Genomic DNA, 18,232 nt, shown 5'->3' on the forward strand with positions numbered 1-18,232 from the left:
TTACTGCAGCCGACTTCTTGGCATCCTTCTAATATCAACGCAAAATCTTGGCATTTCATAGATGATTTAAATGATGGCCGATAGTGGACACTTCACACAGAACTTCTTCCCAGAACCGAGAGCCCCTTCAGACCCATTTGTTATTGCCTTATTAACATTGATAATCTCTGGACAGTGGCCAGCTAACCAAATGGCCAGACCCAGACTCAACTTGGCCAGCTTGGTCTGCTGGTGACCCACGCATGCGGCGAAATCAGAATTTGCCATCGAAGCGTAGACGCGACACTTTTGGCCAATTGCGATTGCAGCCCGGCCGCCAATTGCATAATTGGCTAGTTGAAATGCGCAAGTGCGAGTGGTTTTTTATTGCGGATGCACTGGCAGACGATTCAGCGGCATCGATAAGGTAAGCGCCCTGTCTGGTTCTTGGCCAAGCACTTGCAAAAATTGTTAGATGTATTCAACAACCTTGAAAGGAAAGGCAACTCTTCAAGTAAGTATATGGGGAATTTGGAACCAAGGATCTTACTGCTTTCATAACTGATAATTATTTAAACAGTATCTTTGCTCAAGATTTAATCTCAAATTAAATCACAATAGATTCATTGCGATTATTATTATTATTTATTAATACCCATTTGTTTGAGTGTAGCATTTGCTTTTCTAGGCTCTTAAGACCTGACGGTTGGCGGCTTTCTAATCGCGCTTATTGATTCAAAGACAGGCCAGGCGAACACCTGACCGCAAATGGTTTGGGCCTGGTTTTTCTCGGGATGATGTTTGGGTGCCAATGCCGGCGGCGTTGCAACTTTGCGCCGGACTTCATAATTGCCACAAGTTGACGCACATCGCACGTGGGGCTACGTGTTGGCATTAGACTCTTTTTTATCACACTTTTATTGCTTTTTGCGCCAAACGTCTAATGCGATTCTTCATAATTTTTATTGCTTTTTTATTGCTATTTTTCCCTGTTGTCTTCCTCCAGCCAAAATGTCTTGGCTGTGGGGTGGTGTTTGTTATTTTAGCCTCGAGTTTGTGTGTTGTGTGTTGTTCGTGGCACTTTGACTAATTGCAGTGCACTTGCCACATGAAGTTGTTGCCGTTGCTGTCGCTGCTGTCAGTCAGCTTGTCCAAACAATTTGTCATCTTCTGTGTCACGTCACAAATGGGTGGTGTTTGGGGTGTGTGTGTGTGTGTGTGTGTGTGTGTGCAGGTTAATTTTTATTAGATTTTCATGGAAACCCTACTTTATAGACAGGCCAGCCAGCCAGCCAGTCGTTGTGTGTCTGTGGTACACCGTTTATCACTTCCTTTGACAATTTACATGCTAATCAAGCTATGGCTCACTTTTGAATACAACCAAGCCTCGGGGTGAAAATGACGCCCAGAGTTCCGAATTAAGTCTTCAAAAGGGAATTTTGTATTGAAGAATATATGACAGACATAATTTTAAATCACTTTATCTGGCAAGATAATTCACAGCTTGCAGCATCAAGTCAATATGATTTAAAACATAAATCTATTAGTCAATACAAATATTATATATATTTTAATTAGTTATGTTTAGGTAATGGTATTCCTGCAAGTTTGAATACTTTAAATTTATTCTACCATCGAAAGCTTGCAGTAAGCAATAAATATTTCGCAAATCTCTCAATCTCAGTCCGATTCCTGATTTTTCCGCCAGCCATCCCGTGGCCAATCAACTTCAATTTCGTTCAACATTTCTCATCCCTTTTCCTTAAAGCTCAGACATCCCATCCACCGAGTATCGACCCTTGGCTAGAGGACCTCATAAAGCTTTCGACTCGAAGGAAACCAATTTGTTCTGCCGTTTGATTTAAACGGTTTTATGGCCCGTCCTGTTGTTTTCACTCTATGTCTAAGGACTCCCTTTCGCTCTGTCTGTCTGTCTGTCTGTCTGAATGTCGGGATGTCTGAATGTCGACGACCACGACGCGCCCTTAAGTATGCCACTCACAGGGCGCAGAGCCCCAGAAGAACCCCTCAAAAACCACCCACCCACCCAAACAGTCAACCACCCGAACGGCGACCGATTTCGACCACTTGGGACTTTGGCAAATTGCAGCATATGCACGGATGATAAGGACAAAGGACATTTCGGTTTCGCAAGACATTTGGTCAGAATTCAAATATATTTCGGCATGCGTGTGGGCTTCCGAATCACCCCTCTGTCCGCCTTTTTCCCAGTTCCTCTGCGTGGGGTGCAAATGGCAGCCGTAACGGTTTAATCTGTTTTAAATTATTTTCCCTTCGCAAATTTTGAGATTTTGGTCGAGAAGGAAGAGGTGAAAATATACACTCACTAATCGGATTAGCACATAATACACAAGCTTAAGAACTATATAGTATAATATATAGTATATATAATATACAAATTTTACTTTATATTTTTCGGAAAAGATATTAATAACTTTTCTAGTTATAAGATATTTTTTTTTTATTGCATCTGGGCAATTTCTAAGTGTAAAATGTGATTTTAGTAAGAAATGAAAGTTTCTGGAATGCCCAAATTTTTGGGCATCTGGTCTCGATCAATTTTTGTTGGAGTGCCCTGCCCCTTTAATCCTCCAACAATGCTCGCTGTCTTTGTCACGCCAAACACTTGCCTTCTCCGTCTCCCGCGCACACACGCTCACATGCGACGGTGAAGAGTATCTGTGTGAGGGTCTCTCGTTGCCAGGCAACGCTTTGGCATCAAGATTAATTTTAGACGAGAAAAAAGGAAAGAAATAAGTCAAAATGAATAATGGGTCTTAATTTTTGTTGCTGTTGCTGTTCTCTTCTCCTTTCTTTGGCACATGCATTTGTATGGGCATCGCATTCGCCCTCTCTTTCCCTTTTCATTCCTATCTCCTTTCCCCCAAAGTCACCACCGCCCGGAGGTTTAGTTTTCGGCTATCCGAAATAGTTTCGAAAGGTTAATGCATCATTTTTTGTTGTTTACAACCATCCCCGCCATCCCCGTCCCTTTCTTACGCACCAGCTGTGCGGATACCTCATCTCTTTCACACCCCTCTTCCATCTCGCTCACACCCCTTAAAAGACGGCCATGCATGCTGTAGGATTTTGGGAATGGGATTCGAAATGGAATTGGGATTATGGCCGCTGTTTCTGCCGCCACCTTTTGATGCCGATTACTCAGATCCAGAAGGGGGATGTATGGCGTCTATCATTCCGTGGGTTCGAAATGCATCTGCAGATACGGAAATATCTGTCCCACTGAAAGCTATCTGCCAACTTAAGTTGTGCTATTTATAAACATGTTATATAACTATGTTTAGTATCGAACAATTCTTCATGCCTAATATATTCACAAATAAATGAGTGAATAAGGCAGTATAATAAAAAGTGATAAGAATATGAGCAGAATACGAATACCATAATTGTAACTCTTGTAAGTATGAAAGTTAAATAAAAAATCAATAAAATCAAATACCCTTTAAGTATTATTCATGTTTTATTAATACATTATCAGAAGGTCAAAAGCTTCAGGTATAATATCATTTTAGATTCTTTCTTTTCATCTTTTCTTTGATTGAAACTTTTTTCAAAACAAGAGCAAAAATATTGCGAACGGATTTTTAGCCAACTCCATTGTGAACATCTGTATGTTTGGCTTGATATTCCAGTTAAGTCTTTCCTAAGATTGTTTTATTTGGTTTTGTTTCTTTTTTTTTTTTTTTTTTTTTTGTTTGTCTGCCCTTTTAATTGTGAAATTTCCACGAAATTTTGCGAAGCGACTTTCAGTGAGTTGATTCGTGTTTTTCGAGGCTGACACGATTCCGCCAAAAGACGACCCGGCGACGTGGATTTGAGTTGGAGCTGAGGTGGAAGTCGGATTTGGACTTGGATTTTTTCAGGGGTCCAAGTGCCAAGACCGAGATCGGGGTTGCGGCTTGGGTCAGTGAGCAATCCGGACCGCATTTGTGTCATTTGCGACAACTTTGACATGTGTGACATTGTTTTTTCCTCGGCTCTTTCGCTACATTCGCTTCCTATATATATTTCGGTTTTTTCTTTTTTTTTTTTTGTGACATTTTCGTGTTGTTTGTCGACTTTGCTTTGCGGCTTGCAGCAAGCAACAAAACGAATTATTTCATGTATTTTATCTGGCTTTTTTGCTCGCGGCTTTAGGAGTTTTTTGTGCGCGAAACTGAGGCAGACTTTTGCCCATGGCTAGTTAGTTTAGATACATACATACTCGTAGATAGAGATACGCGTATGGGTAGATGTGAGTTCCAGCTTTGTTTGACTCGAATTTGCCGCCCAGGTTTTGGACAACATATCGCAGTTCTCCGTTTTTTCTTGGACTTTTCTTGACTCATTTTTCTGTATTCCGTCCGACAGCTCGTGCTGCTTTGAACAATAAGTCGTGTATGTGCGGCATAAAGCGTTTGAAATTCAAGATGCAGATCTGAAAGCAGATTGAAATACAGCGAACTCGAAAGAACAGCTTGAGCGAAATCCGAAAAATCTGGAGCGTTGCTAATTGTTGGGTAAAAAATGCAGGAAACATACACAATTTTTCAAAACTCATATTTGTCATATTTTTGTTTGGACATCTTCGACTACTGGCGGCGCCGCCACCCGCAGCTGAAATATGCAAATATTTTCCACATATGTATGCATGTTTACCTCCCACCTTCCCTAGGTCACAGGACGTTCCGCCCGACTTTTCTATTATATTCCCGGCCTCTCTCCGAGTTCTCAGCCTAGGGAATCTGCTCAAAAAATCAAGATTTATTTCGATTTTTTATGACTTATTGACTTCTTCACACAGATAAATCACAAAATTTTCTCCATTGTGATGTGTTTGTGAAAATATTGGAAGTGAATGTGATTTATGGTGGAAGTGCACACGTGGTGGAACAATTCTCACGGTGGGCATAATTGAACTGGAGGGAAAATAAAGCATAAAACGAAAATGGGATATTGTGGGTGACCTGATAAATAGCGGAGGTCACCAAGGGTAGGTAGACGTATTATTCTTATATTTTGTTGTTCAGTTCTTCAACTTATTAATTGCACATTTTAAACTGATAGGAACATGTTAAAGCGCTAACAACATTAACAAATATTCAGTTAAGGGTAGTACTTACTTATAATTAAGAAAATTCATGAGTTCCCACTTGTGGAAACCTGTTCCCGCCATCCATTCCGCACCTCCTAATCCCTTGGCGCATTGCACCGAAATCTAAGCAGAATCGGCTTTGATTTATATCCACACAAACAAGAAGGCAAACATGGAACTGCATCTCGAGCACACAAAAATGATTTGATTTATTATGAATTTCGTTTTCAAGCTGAAAGTAAAAATCTTGAACTGCATTCGGGGCTGAGAGGCGAGGTAAGCCTATATAGAAATCGCTGGACGGTTCGATTCCAGATCGACGACAACAATGCGAGCTCATAAATAATAATTTGAGAGAGTGCCGAGCAGAACGATGTTGGGCATCTAAAAAGAAGAAGGCCGTGCCGAGCCAAGCCAAGCCGAGTCGACCCGGTCTAAACTGTAAAAACAGGTAACCTTCAAGGCACAGATACAATGGTTGCAGACAGCGAGACGTGGATAAAGCCAAAAGTCATGTACTGCGACTCCAGCGGCTTAGCGTCTCGAGTTCAAAGTCAGATAAACGAACTATGGAGATGCGTTTGCCGAGATATGCGCACCAAATTGCCACTGCGAAGGACGCATATTAATTTTTATGACCGTACAAAATGACGATTGCATAACCCGGAGCCAGAGCCAGAGCCAGAGCCAGAGCCAGAGCCCGGGCTCGAGCCTGAGCCAGGTGACTTCGACTTCCTAATGGCCGTATGATTTCTGCTGGAAAATCCTTGATTTTACAACCTCGTGACAAGTGACAAAAAAAAGGAAAACTGTCATAAAAATCAGCAGGTTATCACTCTCGGTTTCTGAGATGTGACTCCTAGTTGTTGTTGTTGCGTTTTCAAGGACACTTTTGGCATTAAAAAATAAGATTCTTTTGCGAATTTCTGGTGTTGCGGTGTTGTGAGTTTAGGTAGTTTGCTTTTCGGGAATTTCCCATAGTTTCGTGAGTTTTCATTCCGCTTCCTGCCGCTTTCGGAGAGCGTTTTGCGTTTTTGGTGTGCGATTGGTGTTTTTTAGTTTTCGAGTTTTGAGTTTTTGCGTTCCTTGTCGCGTATCTCTTGGCCATAAATCATTGTCACCCGCTTCGGCGCAATGTCACTGCGAGCGCTTCCCGCTGGGTTTCTGGCCCCCGACCCTGCACCCTCCGCGGTTCCCTGCACCTCACCCCGATTTTCGTCCCTGTTTTCCTACCACGAACCTATAAAAACAAGTATATATAAAACAGTTCGAGCCGCTGACTGCATTTGGGCTAAAAAATAAAATAGTAAGACTTTCTCCCATTTGTTCCCTTTTTTCCGTGGCCAAAACTAATTGCAGTCACTGCAAATTGCCGCCCAACAAAATTGGATTGAGTTTTAGTTGGCTTTGACCGCCGATTTTGTCCGATTTTCAGCAGTTACATCTATTTCTCTTTTTCAAGAATAACTTTTTTTCACAGTTGTAATGGAAGCCAGTGTATTTAAATTCCGAAAATATAAATATATTTTAAATAATTTATTTAATTTAAAACAGTTGACTGCTTCTCTTTTTTATAATGTTATTATTTGTATTTTATGGAAGTATGGAAGTAAATTGGATGTGTAAATTGTATATGTAAATGTGTCGCAAGAAACTTTTGTAATCTATATCAATAATGGATTGTTAAATAAAAGTAAAATTTAAGTAATAACGTAAGCACAGTCTTGATAAATACTTTTCAGAGAAAGCAATTAATGCCAAGTTTGTAGTCCCATTGGTAAAACGATAAACAAATTACACAAGGTTCATCATTTCCGGCGGCTTATCAAAGTTCAGTTCCCGAGGGCCTTAAAATGTTGTGGACCCGATGAAGTCGATAATATTTTTGGTGATTTGAAAATGAAAAAAAAAACGCTGTTTTTGCCGTTTCTGGTCCTTTGTTTGTCTAGAGACTTTATTGTGTGAAATTTAGGTTTTTATTTGAGCGGTTTTTGTTTTATTTAAATTTACTGAGCTTGCATATGATTAATTAACCGACTCATGTCGCCATCTATCAATGGGGGCTTAAATATAATTTTAATTTCAAAGGCAAGTCAAACAAGTTTTCTTTGTGGTGGTCGGCTGTTTTCGTTGAAGCTTTTTGTTGGATTCGTTTTATTAACAACAATTTCGTTTACTTTTGTTGCTAAGTTTTGGGCTTTCGGCCGAATCTCAGAGGTCGTGATTAATGTTTTTACAAAAGAGTTGTCGCCATTGGTGTGCTGATGTATAAATCTTTTTGCTGCTTTGCCATGAGTGTGAACTTGATTAAGAATCCGTTTAAAAGGAAGTGGTTGCTCATGTATAAGGGTCTAAATATGTTAGTAAAGAATTGTAGGACTTAAACAAAAATAGTCTAGGGAAATGTGCGTTTTCATACAAATTTTGAATATTTTCCCCCCATTTCTCCCAATTGCATCGGTGTTTTTTCTGTCTGTCACTCGGCCATAAATCATAAAAGTTTTTGCCGGGCAAACAGAACGGAGTTTATGATTTTGTCAGCTGTGTAACATTTCCAGCTGATAAAATCAATAAATTATGAGAAAATAATTTCATTTGATGCCATCTATTTGATTTTGCAAAAATCGAAGCTGGCAAAAATGCAAATGGAAATGTGTTAACGATAAGCAGGCTGAAAGTAAAAGCCAGGATAAGTTCATTAAAGCCCTTTTGGACAGATCGCTAGAGATACTTTCCAAATTATGGAACAGATTTTTAAATGTTTATTAAATTACGAATAAATTCCGCACCTCTGTGGGGCGCAAGTGCAATGAGAGAGCGGGAATGGAGAAAGAGAGAAAGGTAAAAGGTAGCGAGCGACAGACAGAGAGGACGACAAATATGCAAAGGCCAGACAACTAGGACAACAACAAAATCAGCAACAACAAGGACAATGCACTGCAACAATGGCCGCATAAATTTTCTATGCGGAGAACCCGAGAGTGTCCTGTTCGTCCAACTATGTGCGTGTGTGTGTGTGTGTGTATGAATGTGTTTGCGTGTGTGTCTGAGAGAGAAATGGCTGCCCTTTCCCACCATTCGGAAGTGAAACTATGTTGCCCAGGATATGCGCAATAATTCAAAAACGAATTCCAAGTTCAAAGAGCCCATTACTCGTGGCCAGTTAAGTTCGGAGCTCCGTTTTCAGTTTTCCAGCTTCAACTCCCGGGATTCCTGAAAGCATCCCACCACCCCTCCTCCCACTTTGCAAATTTATGCAAATGGCTAATAAGCCTGTCAACAGTTTGCAGTTTGCAGGCCAAATGAGTGATGACCTGGCTGTAGCTTCCGAAAAACGCCCTTTGAGTTATGAAGTGTTGAATCTGAGTTCGGGCAAAAAACTTATACCTTGCCCACTGCACATCGAGAAACAGATGCGCTATTCTTTGTACAGAGTCATTAATGTCAAAACTTCCACATATTTAGACAAGTATTTGGAAATGTATAAAGTTTCCGTCGGCATATACATAGACTGATATTCTAATCCATGTAAGCTTCATTGAAATGATTGATTTTATTCAAACATTTAATGGACAGCTAATAGTAACATAATATACTTATGTCAACCATTTTTTCAAAAATAATGTTAAGAGAACCTCACAATCATTTTTGTTTAAAAATTATATATAATTTTTAGTGACAATCGAATAATTCTTTGACGGTATGCATAGATGACATTACATTACATGTACAATTACCTTTGCAATTATTTAACAATATTGATTTTTTACTACAATTTAAAGTTAAGATTTTTTCTTCACTTTCAGTTACGATTATTATTAAATTGAATATTTGAAATAGTTTGGATAGGCAGAAATAACATAAAATTTGTAGTAAAATATAATTATAATCAATTTAAGCATTGTTTTCAAAACGCATTAACCATTTTTGTGAATAAAGACATTTTAATCCCAATTGGCCAATAAAAGAAACATATAACCATTTTGATTTCAGTGAAGAAGGTGAGGAAATTGAAAAGTCGAGCCCTGGCACTTACCTCTTAAATCCAATAACGTGCGCTTATCCTTCAATCCTGCTGGCTTTTGGAATTCTCAGCTAACGGTAGCTTGCACGTGCGCCAAAATAAAAAGTTTGCCCGCAGTGGAATCGAAACTTTTTCCGCTCCTTATTCTTTTCCGTTTTATGTATTTTGTTTTTTATTATTTATTTTTTTTTTGTGTTATTTTGGCTGTCTACGTTTTATTTCTGTTGAATTTGTTGTGGTTTGAGTTGAAAGCTTCAGCTTTTGTTTGTTGCTAGTGTGTAGATATTGCTCGATTTACGGGGGACTAGAAAACGTTGTTGTACAGATTCGAGTTTTCGGTGCACGATGCGTTTTTAAGAATAGATAAACACTTAGGTAGTAGGATTTGGCTTGATAAATTTGAACTCTAGCTCATTTGCAGCACAGTCAGCCCAGATCCATTAGTAGTATTGCACAATATGTGGATGAATTTTAATTTGAATCCAGACACCTGCCAGACACTCGAACATCATAAAAAGAAACGCGCGCGAAGTTCAATTCCAATTTCTCTGACGGTGTTTTTGTTTGCTGTTTATGCGATGGCGCCTGCGATTACAATTACGATTACGGTTACGATTACGGTTATTATTATAATAATGGGTTTATGACGATCTGCGCCATGCGATGGACAGTGTGCGACTGATTGCGGTTCTAATTTTTTACGATTATTGTTATGATTATTTTTACGGCCTTTATGATCTTAGCGGGCTGACAATTGGGATAAGAGAGCGGTCGCGACGACGGAGAGCGAGCGAATACGAATGCGAATAGTTCAGTTCAGTTTAGTTCAGTTCAGTTCAGCTCCGAGAGCCCAGCCCCAAGATATTGGCCGCTATAGCGACTACGGAATACGGGGCACCGAATACCGTTATGCTGCTGGGATCCCTCTCGCACACACACACATACAGTCGCACGTGGGCTAAGTCAACGGAACACGGACGGGTCCTCGAGTGCTTTGTTGTGTGATGTTGATTTCTTTACGACTCCTATCAAACTAAACCCATAAAGCATTCAATTCAAAGCATATACATGTGAAAATCCCAGCGAGAACTCCTTATTAATCCAGCGCAGTCGGCGGCGGCGGCGCGCAGTCAGCGGTGGCAGCGCAGTATATAAATAAAGTCTTATAAGAAACTCGTGAGCGAAAGAGAGCGTTTTATTTATGTGCGTCAGCGTCGGCCGCAACAGCGCCGTCAGCACTGGCAGCGACTGCGACCGCGACAGAGGTCCGATTCTGCTTCTGCTCCGGTCATAAAGTATTTTGCAAAAGAACCGTTCTGCTCTCGTTGCCATTTTGAGTGACTGAGAGAGCTGAGCGAGTGGGAGCAGCGAATTGGCGCCTGACTTGAGTTGACCGGCTTGAGTTGCCGGCCCGAGCTCGCTGAGCTGCAAACTGTAGTCAGTCTTCAAAAGAAGATCTTATGATGCACATCCAGTTATTTTCGATTATTCAGTTCCCAGATTTATTTTGGTTGGTATATTTGATTTCACTTTTTTATTAGGTTTTTAAGAAATTTGTTTCATTCATTTTGGTTTATTAAATACAATTTTTTGCAAGGTTCAATTTTAAGTTTCTTTCTCTTAAGTGCTCTTTTCAGTTTCTCTAAAATCGAAACTATTTAAAATTCGATTGTCTGGGCATTATCGAGTAGTTTCTACTTTTATTTCGAAGAGCGATTACTATATCTTTATAACTTAATATCTTTATACCTTTTTAACCATTCTTCTGGACTATATGGTCAATCAATTCATTTGCTTTTAATTTCTTAAAATAGCGTAACGATGTGAAAGATGTGTACATCTTCAGTTTACTTGTTTTTAAATTTTTGCGGTCAAATCTACCATTTTGTGGGAGACCACCTTCTATAAAATCAATTAAAATAATTGTACAATTTACAAATACGGTTCTCTAAAGGCCTTGTGTTGACTTTTTAGTTTTTAAAGTATCAATCCGTCGATTACTTCAGACTGAATCATTAATTTACAAACTCATTTATTTATTTATTTTACCAGTGAAAATAATCTAAAATAGGGTTTTGCAATGGAAAGGTCGAAAGTTTCTGTTTGCCTATTATGTAAAATAATTGTAAATTGTTATGCTGCTTAAGTACTTATAAGAGTAAAAAACGTTTTTGATTTCGATTGTCTCGATTTTTTATCTTTTTTAGATGTTCTTAATTAACGCTTATAGATATGGTATATAAACGTATAAACGTATCTTTTAATAATTATTTTTGTAAATATACCACAACCATACATAATTAACAGTTTTGTATAGCAAATGTGATTTGCCCGATGAAGTCATATCTAGACGTTTTGATATCTCATTATCGGCTAACATTCGATAATCGGGAGAATGATGGCCGCCGTGAATTATGGAACCCGGAATACGGTACTTGGAACCGGGGAGTATGGCATCCAAACATCCACTTGCCGACGGCAAAACCATCATGGCCGAGTTTATATCGAAGCGCGCCAACAACAAATCACATGCACGCACACATGCAGGCCATCACTCACACGCACACAATCACAATTCAGCATCGCTCTCACTCTCTCTCTTTCTCCTACGCTCTCGCTCTCCCACAGCTGTTGTGGAGCGGAAAAAGAACAACAACACAAGTTGGCCGAATTTTTGCAGCCGCTGCTTCTGCTTGCGGCGCTGCCAGCGTCGTAAACAGGGAGGAGTCCGCCACAGACGCACACTCATAAAGCATTCTCAGAGACCGCACACACACAAGCGCGGCACACAAACGCACAAGATGGATGGCGGCGCAGGCAGAGAGCGAGAGTGCGAGCGAGAGGGGCAGACGCGGGTGCGAGCGAGACGGCCAGATGCGGCCGCGTTAAGTGTGACGAATGTGCCATTATTTTGCTTTATGTGTGTCGTGAGCGCGCCGCACTGCTCTTTTTTCAATTGCCATTTCTCACATAAATTTACGCAGTCGTCGGCTGCTCTGCTGACGGCGCTGCCAGTGAGCTCCAGTTGAGAATTTTTGCCTTTCTGAGTGCGGAGAATTCTCTTGGTGGAACAGTGGTGCTGAAAATTCCAGTTGGAACTGCAAGTTCGCCAGCGGCAAAAATTCTACCGGATGTTAATGCAATTTTTGAAATGTCGTACTTGCTTGGAGTCTCCATTATGGGTGTTTTATGGCGTTCTTTGGTATATTCAAATATATTTTTACTGAAACAAAAAATTTAAAATGTAGTCATCACCTAATTGAATTTTAATGGGGTTCCAATTATATGAGTTTATCAAAGCAAATTAAGCTGTTTTCATAACGCTATTTAATAATAATCACATCAGAAAAGCATTCAGACTTAAACTTGTTAAAGAAGGCTTCATGAAAATCTCATATTGCATAATTATTTAATAATGTGAAATTAACATAATGTATTTTTGTATAATAGTTACCATTACTCGTAGAGTAAAAGGGTAGACTAGATTCGTTGAAACGTATGAACCAGGTATAGGGAAGCGTTTCCGACCATAACAAATTGACGATCACTTTCTGAGCCGAGCTGACCATGTCCCTCTGTCTATTCAACTGTCCATATCTGTCCGTATGAACATCGTGATTTCGGTAACTAAAAAATCTATAAAGTTAAGATTTAGTATGCGGATTCATGAACATTTAAGAAATAATTTTTATTAATTTTCTCACAAACCTCCAAAAACATTAAAATATTTGACAATAAAACCTGTCTATATACACTTTTAAATTATGTATTCAATATTTATACGTATTTACATAAATAAAATTACTTTGTGAACGTACCTTTGATATATCAAAGTTAAGCCGAACCCCAAAAAATTTTACACTCAATTATGTAGCGGCAATAAATATCATGAAAACGGATGAATCGGTTTTAAAAGCATACTTGGCGCCCCACTCCGGACACCACCCATTCCAATTGGGATGGGCAACAGTCCCGCTTTAGCTCCTGCCCTCCCCACAGAAAGAAAGGTCCCATGGATGCTGTCCGTACGCATCGCTGCTCTTTGACAACTGTGCGACTCTAAATCATTCAATTCGGGTCCAGGATCAGGCCCAAAACCAGACCCGGTCTCAGCTGGAATCGAGTGCCTCCTTGCATTTGGGTCCTTTTTCCGTCCCCGTGGGTCGGCGTCGTGTTTGTGTGTGGCGTTCACCTTGGGAAATATTTTCACATGCCGCCGCCACAGACAACTCGCCCCCAAGCCTGCGTTTCCGCTCCAGCAAACTGAGCCAAGAACCTATCGAATAGGATATACCATGTACCTACAAAGACCATCTTTATTATTTCATTTTACAACCATTATAAGTTCATTTAAAAAAGAAATTTAGAAATACTCTGAGAAAGCAAATTAATTTTCAGTTACCCTATATTTTTTTCTTCATATGACCCAGGCAACTGTGTATTCTTTTAAAAAATTCCGTTTTTGATTATTATCAAAATAATGGAATAAGGAACATTTATATTTCTTTCTATATAAATAAATTCTTCTCAATACTCGCTAATATCAATTATAAATAAAAACATTTTCTGTGTAGTTACAATACCCCAGTGCTAAGCTACCTTTGAACAACCCTTTTAAGGGGTACACTCCCCTTCAGCAACAACTGGCGGAGCACAGCGCGCGTGCCGTTCAGCTGGATGAAAGACCTCAAAAACCAGGTCCCAGATACCTTCCGATATCTCCTCCGCCCTGTTCCCGGTTCCTGGTCCTCGCCCTCCAGCAATTCCAGCAAATAAGTCAACCTGTGCCGGCAACAACAAGAGCGGTCCCCCAAAAGTGATCGATGAAGTTGCCCGCCAAATTTACGACGTGAAACTTTGAATTGTTTCGCATGTCGCTTCGATTTTGCCATCTGCCAAGAGGCACTTCCCTACCCCGATACCTATACCCCTGGACCAGTCTCTTCCTTTCCCATCGAACCGAAGCCAAGAAAAAACAAAAGCGAACGTTCAGCTTACCTTTCTTTGCACTTCAACATTAACCAGCTAACTTTGGTTTGTCGTGAAGGAAAACAATTGTACGCATCTTAATATTATCAATGATAAATATGCGTATTTTATGTATAATCTATCTAAGCATCAGATATTAGCACAATCATACTTGTTCTGAACAAAATGTGAAATATTTGTTTATAGATTAGCAGAACGTATCTGAGCTTGTGAATCGTCAATAAGTGCAAAGATTCTTTAGATATTGAAAGCTGAAACTGAGAAAGTATAGCTTATCTAAACAGAATTCATGTGAATTACAACTATCGCGACTTATTTGGTCTATCCCTTTTGTTGTAAAAGCATCTAATGCGACATTAAATTGTAATACGATTTTAATACACTGTCTAACATAAAGAGACTCATTTAAATGGCAATATATTGCTAATGTGATAATCGGAATGATGGATTGAATTCCGAAGCTATGAAACAAGCGCTCCTTTCTCACTGCAATTTTTTCAGAAACGCTATGTCAGAAGTCAATGTCGTCGAATTAGCATTTTGAGGGCATTTTCCGTTGGCTGGCATGCAAGTGGATAATCAGTCAAATCGATCAGGTGAGTCAATAAATAAAGTCGGCTTACACTACGCCCCTTCACCGCTGCCGCTCCACCCATCAGTTGGCTTGTTCTGCAGTCTGCAGTCTGTAGTCCACAGAAGTCACGGAATAGACAGGCAACGGCAATGCGAGTCTCTAGTCTCAGTCGGCAGAGGTGGGACATGTGTACATATGACAACATTTTACTGGTCGTTTATCATAATTTGTCTGCGGGCTGAAGCTAATGCTAACATCAATTGCTGACATTGTTGAGGGTGTTGTTTGCGATCCTTGACACAGTGGTGTTTGTACGCCAAGGATATGTTGATTAAACTGTCTTTCTAGACATATGTCGGCACTTATAGGTTTACCTTTCCATTTTTTAAATGCCTATTGAACATTTACAATACATAAATTTTTTAATTTAATATATAATAATGTAGAATACTATTTGTAATTTTATCATTAGAACGATTTGTGATACCTATGTGTTGTTCTAACATATGTCTTACGTTCCTGGAAAACGTTCTCTAATAGATTTGGTTTGATCGGGTTTCATATTAAATTTAAAGAGTTACTCTACTTTACTCTGCTTCTTTAATCCGATCAATCTGCTTCGTTGCCTCACGCCGGCTTAAGCCTGGTCTCCTAATGCTGACTATTTATATTTATTTAGCTAGTTATCAGCAAATAAATCCACCGACCCAAGGAACTATGCCCATCTCGGGCTCATCTAATGATATGATTATGAAAAATACCAAAGACCCAAAGGGGAGAGAGAGAGAGAGAGACAGATGGACAAAATACGGCTAAGATACACACACATATGTATGTATAGGAGGCCATGCAGATATATTTATGTATCTATGGGATCGAAAGCAAATGCGTGTGCGCCATTAAAAAGAAAGAAGGCGGAACGCCTACAAGCTGGGTGCAAAAACGGGGGCAGCGGGTGGGAGGTGCCCTTGGGTGTGTTGGGGGTGGTGAAATACGATGTGGCAACACCCAGCGGCGCCACGAACAAGCACACACTCACAGATACACACGCACTCTCCGGAGCACCCACACTTTACCCCCCCGAACTTTTATTTTATTTTTCCATTCTGTTCTTTTCTGGTGCCTAGCACGCACGCACTCGACACATGGCGCTATCGGCGCTTCCGGTGCGTGCGTCCCCATCTGCCCAACCCCTCAACTGCCGCCCACCCCGCCTCCTTTGAGGTTTTTCAGCAGGCGTGGCAGGCAAGCCCAAGGCGACTCAAGAAGCCGAAAGAGCGACACAAATAGCTGGGAAGCAAGAAGTAGCCGAGGAAAATAAGAATCTAAAACGCAATAACTTTGGGGTGAAAATAGCCGAAAATATCGATGGAGGAGGACACAGCGGCGTTGGGTGAACAATAGACAACTTGTGAATAAACCGAATAGGAAAGTCTCTGTTGGGAAATAGGATATATAAAGTAAAAATATTATGCAACTAAATTATGAAAAATAATCTTAAACTTATATAATATAATAATAAAAATAATAATAATAATAATAATATAATATATACTAATAGTATATAATAATTTTAATAGTATGTTATATAAATCGATCAAGCTAAAATATTTAAGCCACTTTAGATTTATCAAAAAAATTAAACCATTAAAATTTGAATGTTAACATTTGCTTGCAACACTGCATAGAAGCTGAGAAAAAATTCTAAGCAAAATAAGCGCCCGAAAAAAAAATGCCCAAATAGAAATAAATTCCTTTGTGTGCTCTTATCTATATGATTTGTGATTCTGGGTGTCGTCAATTGTTGTTGCCCCTGTGGTTGTTGCTGCACCCGACAATGAGTGGGCGAGTGGGTCAGTGGGCGGGGAAGCTTCCACCCCGCCAACAGCACAGTGGAACTCCGCTCCAAGAAGCTGCTAAGGACGCCCGGCCAAAGAAGGACTACTCCGCTCAAAACGCAAGCTTCTATCAAAGATATTTCGCACATAAATTTGAGAGTCAAGACAATCTATCTTGCGCCACCCGCACGTGAAATTCTTTTGTTCAGCAGACAAAAAAAAAAGGCCAGAAACTGAAAATTGTCCAAGCCGCATTCGAGTCATAATGAAATATACATAAGAGAGAATTTAAACGGGGAAGAGACGACAAAATGCGGTGAAATATAAATAATATCGCATAATGTCGTGAAGTATCTGCCATGGAATAGAAACCGAAGAGAGCAAGGTGAAGGAAGTATCTGGGCGGAGAGCGGAGATAAAAGAAACGGGCACCAGGCATTCGTATCCGTATATTATAATAATGCGGATAAAGAGATACAATTTCATTGATATCGCCTAAAGTCCAATATACCATAAGATTTATGGCGAACTTGAAGATGATCCCCCAGTACCACAAAATCGCCACAACCACTGAACAGGCTCAAACGTGGCTTGACTTTTTCGCTCGTTTTTTCTTAGTCTTTTCTTTCTTTTTTTTTTTTGTGTTTTGCCGTTGAAAAAGATTCATGTTCATGACCAAGATACAGCACAAAATTATCAAATACTTGCACACACCGCATATACATACTTTTATTGTGCCGCTGCAGATTCACAGATACAAGATACATATGCGACCATCTTGCGGGGAACAAACGATGTTTGATAAATGCCCGTCATTACACTTTTCATTATAGCGATCCATTTATCAACGGCATTGTGAAAAGTTCTCATTCTCGGCTGGCACTCAATCTTCTGGTCATTCTTCGCGGAAACATTAAGGGCGAAATGCTCAATTAGAATTGGGATAGAATTCAATTAATTTGTCCAAGTTACTGCTTGGTAGATACATTGGATATTATTGTCCCATTCGCAGTATATAGAATATTTATACATATAGTACACAGGTGTAAGACGAACCCTTTTGCATTACCAAACATGGATTTATGGATTTTTCATTGGATGAAATTTTTGTATGTGTCTTAAGACTTAAGATCATCAAGACCTTGAAGTGGGCCGTCTGGCGACCATGAAAAGCGAAAGTGAGTGATCCACTATGACCACACGAACAACAATAACAATGGATCGAGAATAAATCAAGAGTACAATGCGAGTGTCTGGAAATCATCAGGTGGTGCAAAGTCAGGGACGACCTAATTAACCCACCGCCGAATGCCGTCGTGTGTACGTAATAATGCGTAAGGAGCCGTGCTGCAGTTGCCACCAATAAAATGCAATAATTGTGGCAAATATTATCACAACTGCACTTGCCATTGTCCTTGGCCGGATGTTTTGGCCCGAATTTAGTGGTGCAAGGTCACGGCGGTCGTAGCGGAAACTGTACTGAACGGAACGGAACGGAAAGCCGTCGTAGCTGGAATCAAGGTTAATTGTCCATTAAGGCGGGAGAAAGTGCAAGTGTCTGGGAAATGCCACCACCATCACCACCACCACCATCGAAATTGCCATTGCAACTTAACCGAACTGCATTGACCCAGTACGTATGTGCGAGTGTGTGCGTTCAAGGGTGTGTAATTTATGAGGTCGTTGCGCTCATATCGGGGTCTCGACTTAGC

General features: G+C 40.1%; 1 protein-coding gene and 1 long non-coding RNA gene across 6 annotated transcripts in view, besides 1 other annotated feature; one reads left to right on the forward strand and one right to left on the reverse strand.

Moving 5' to 3' along the window:
- Antp (Antennapedia) overlaps nucleotides 1-10,154 on the reverse strand; it is a 102,976-nt gene extending 92,822 nt beyond the window's left edge. For all 5 annotated transcript variants that reach the window (NM_206451.1, NM_206450.1, NM_206449.1 and 2 more), the window contains 1 exon segment: nucleotides 9,132-10,154. The gene's annotated coding sequence lies outside the window, so the exon portion shown is untranslated.
- Nucleotides 10,155-11,417: 1,263 nt separating this feature from the next.
- lncRNA:CR45899 (long non-coding RNA:CR45899) lies at nucleotides 11,418-12,349 on the forward strand. The gene has a single exon (NR_133346.1). It is a non-coding gene; the product is annotated as a long non-coding RNA:CR45899 (long non-coding RNA).
- A 249-nt stretch (nucleotides 12,350-12,598) lies between these two features.
- Nucleotides 12,599-12,782: a mobile genetic element.
- The last annotated feature ends 5,450 nt before the right edge of the window (nucleotides 12,783-18,232 follow it).

The sequence above is a fragment of the Drosophila melanogaster genome, chromosome 3R, assembly GCF_000001215.4.
Source record: "Drosophila melanogaster chromosome 3R".
Classification (NCBI taxonomy): Eukaryota; Metazoa; Arthropoda; class Insecta; order Diptera; family Drosophilidae; genus Drosophila; species Drosophila melanogaster.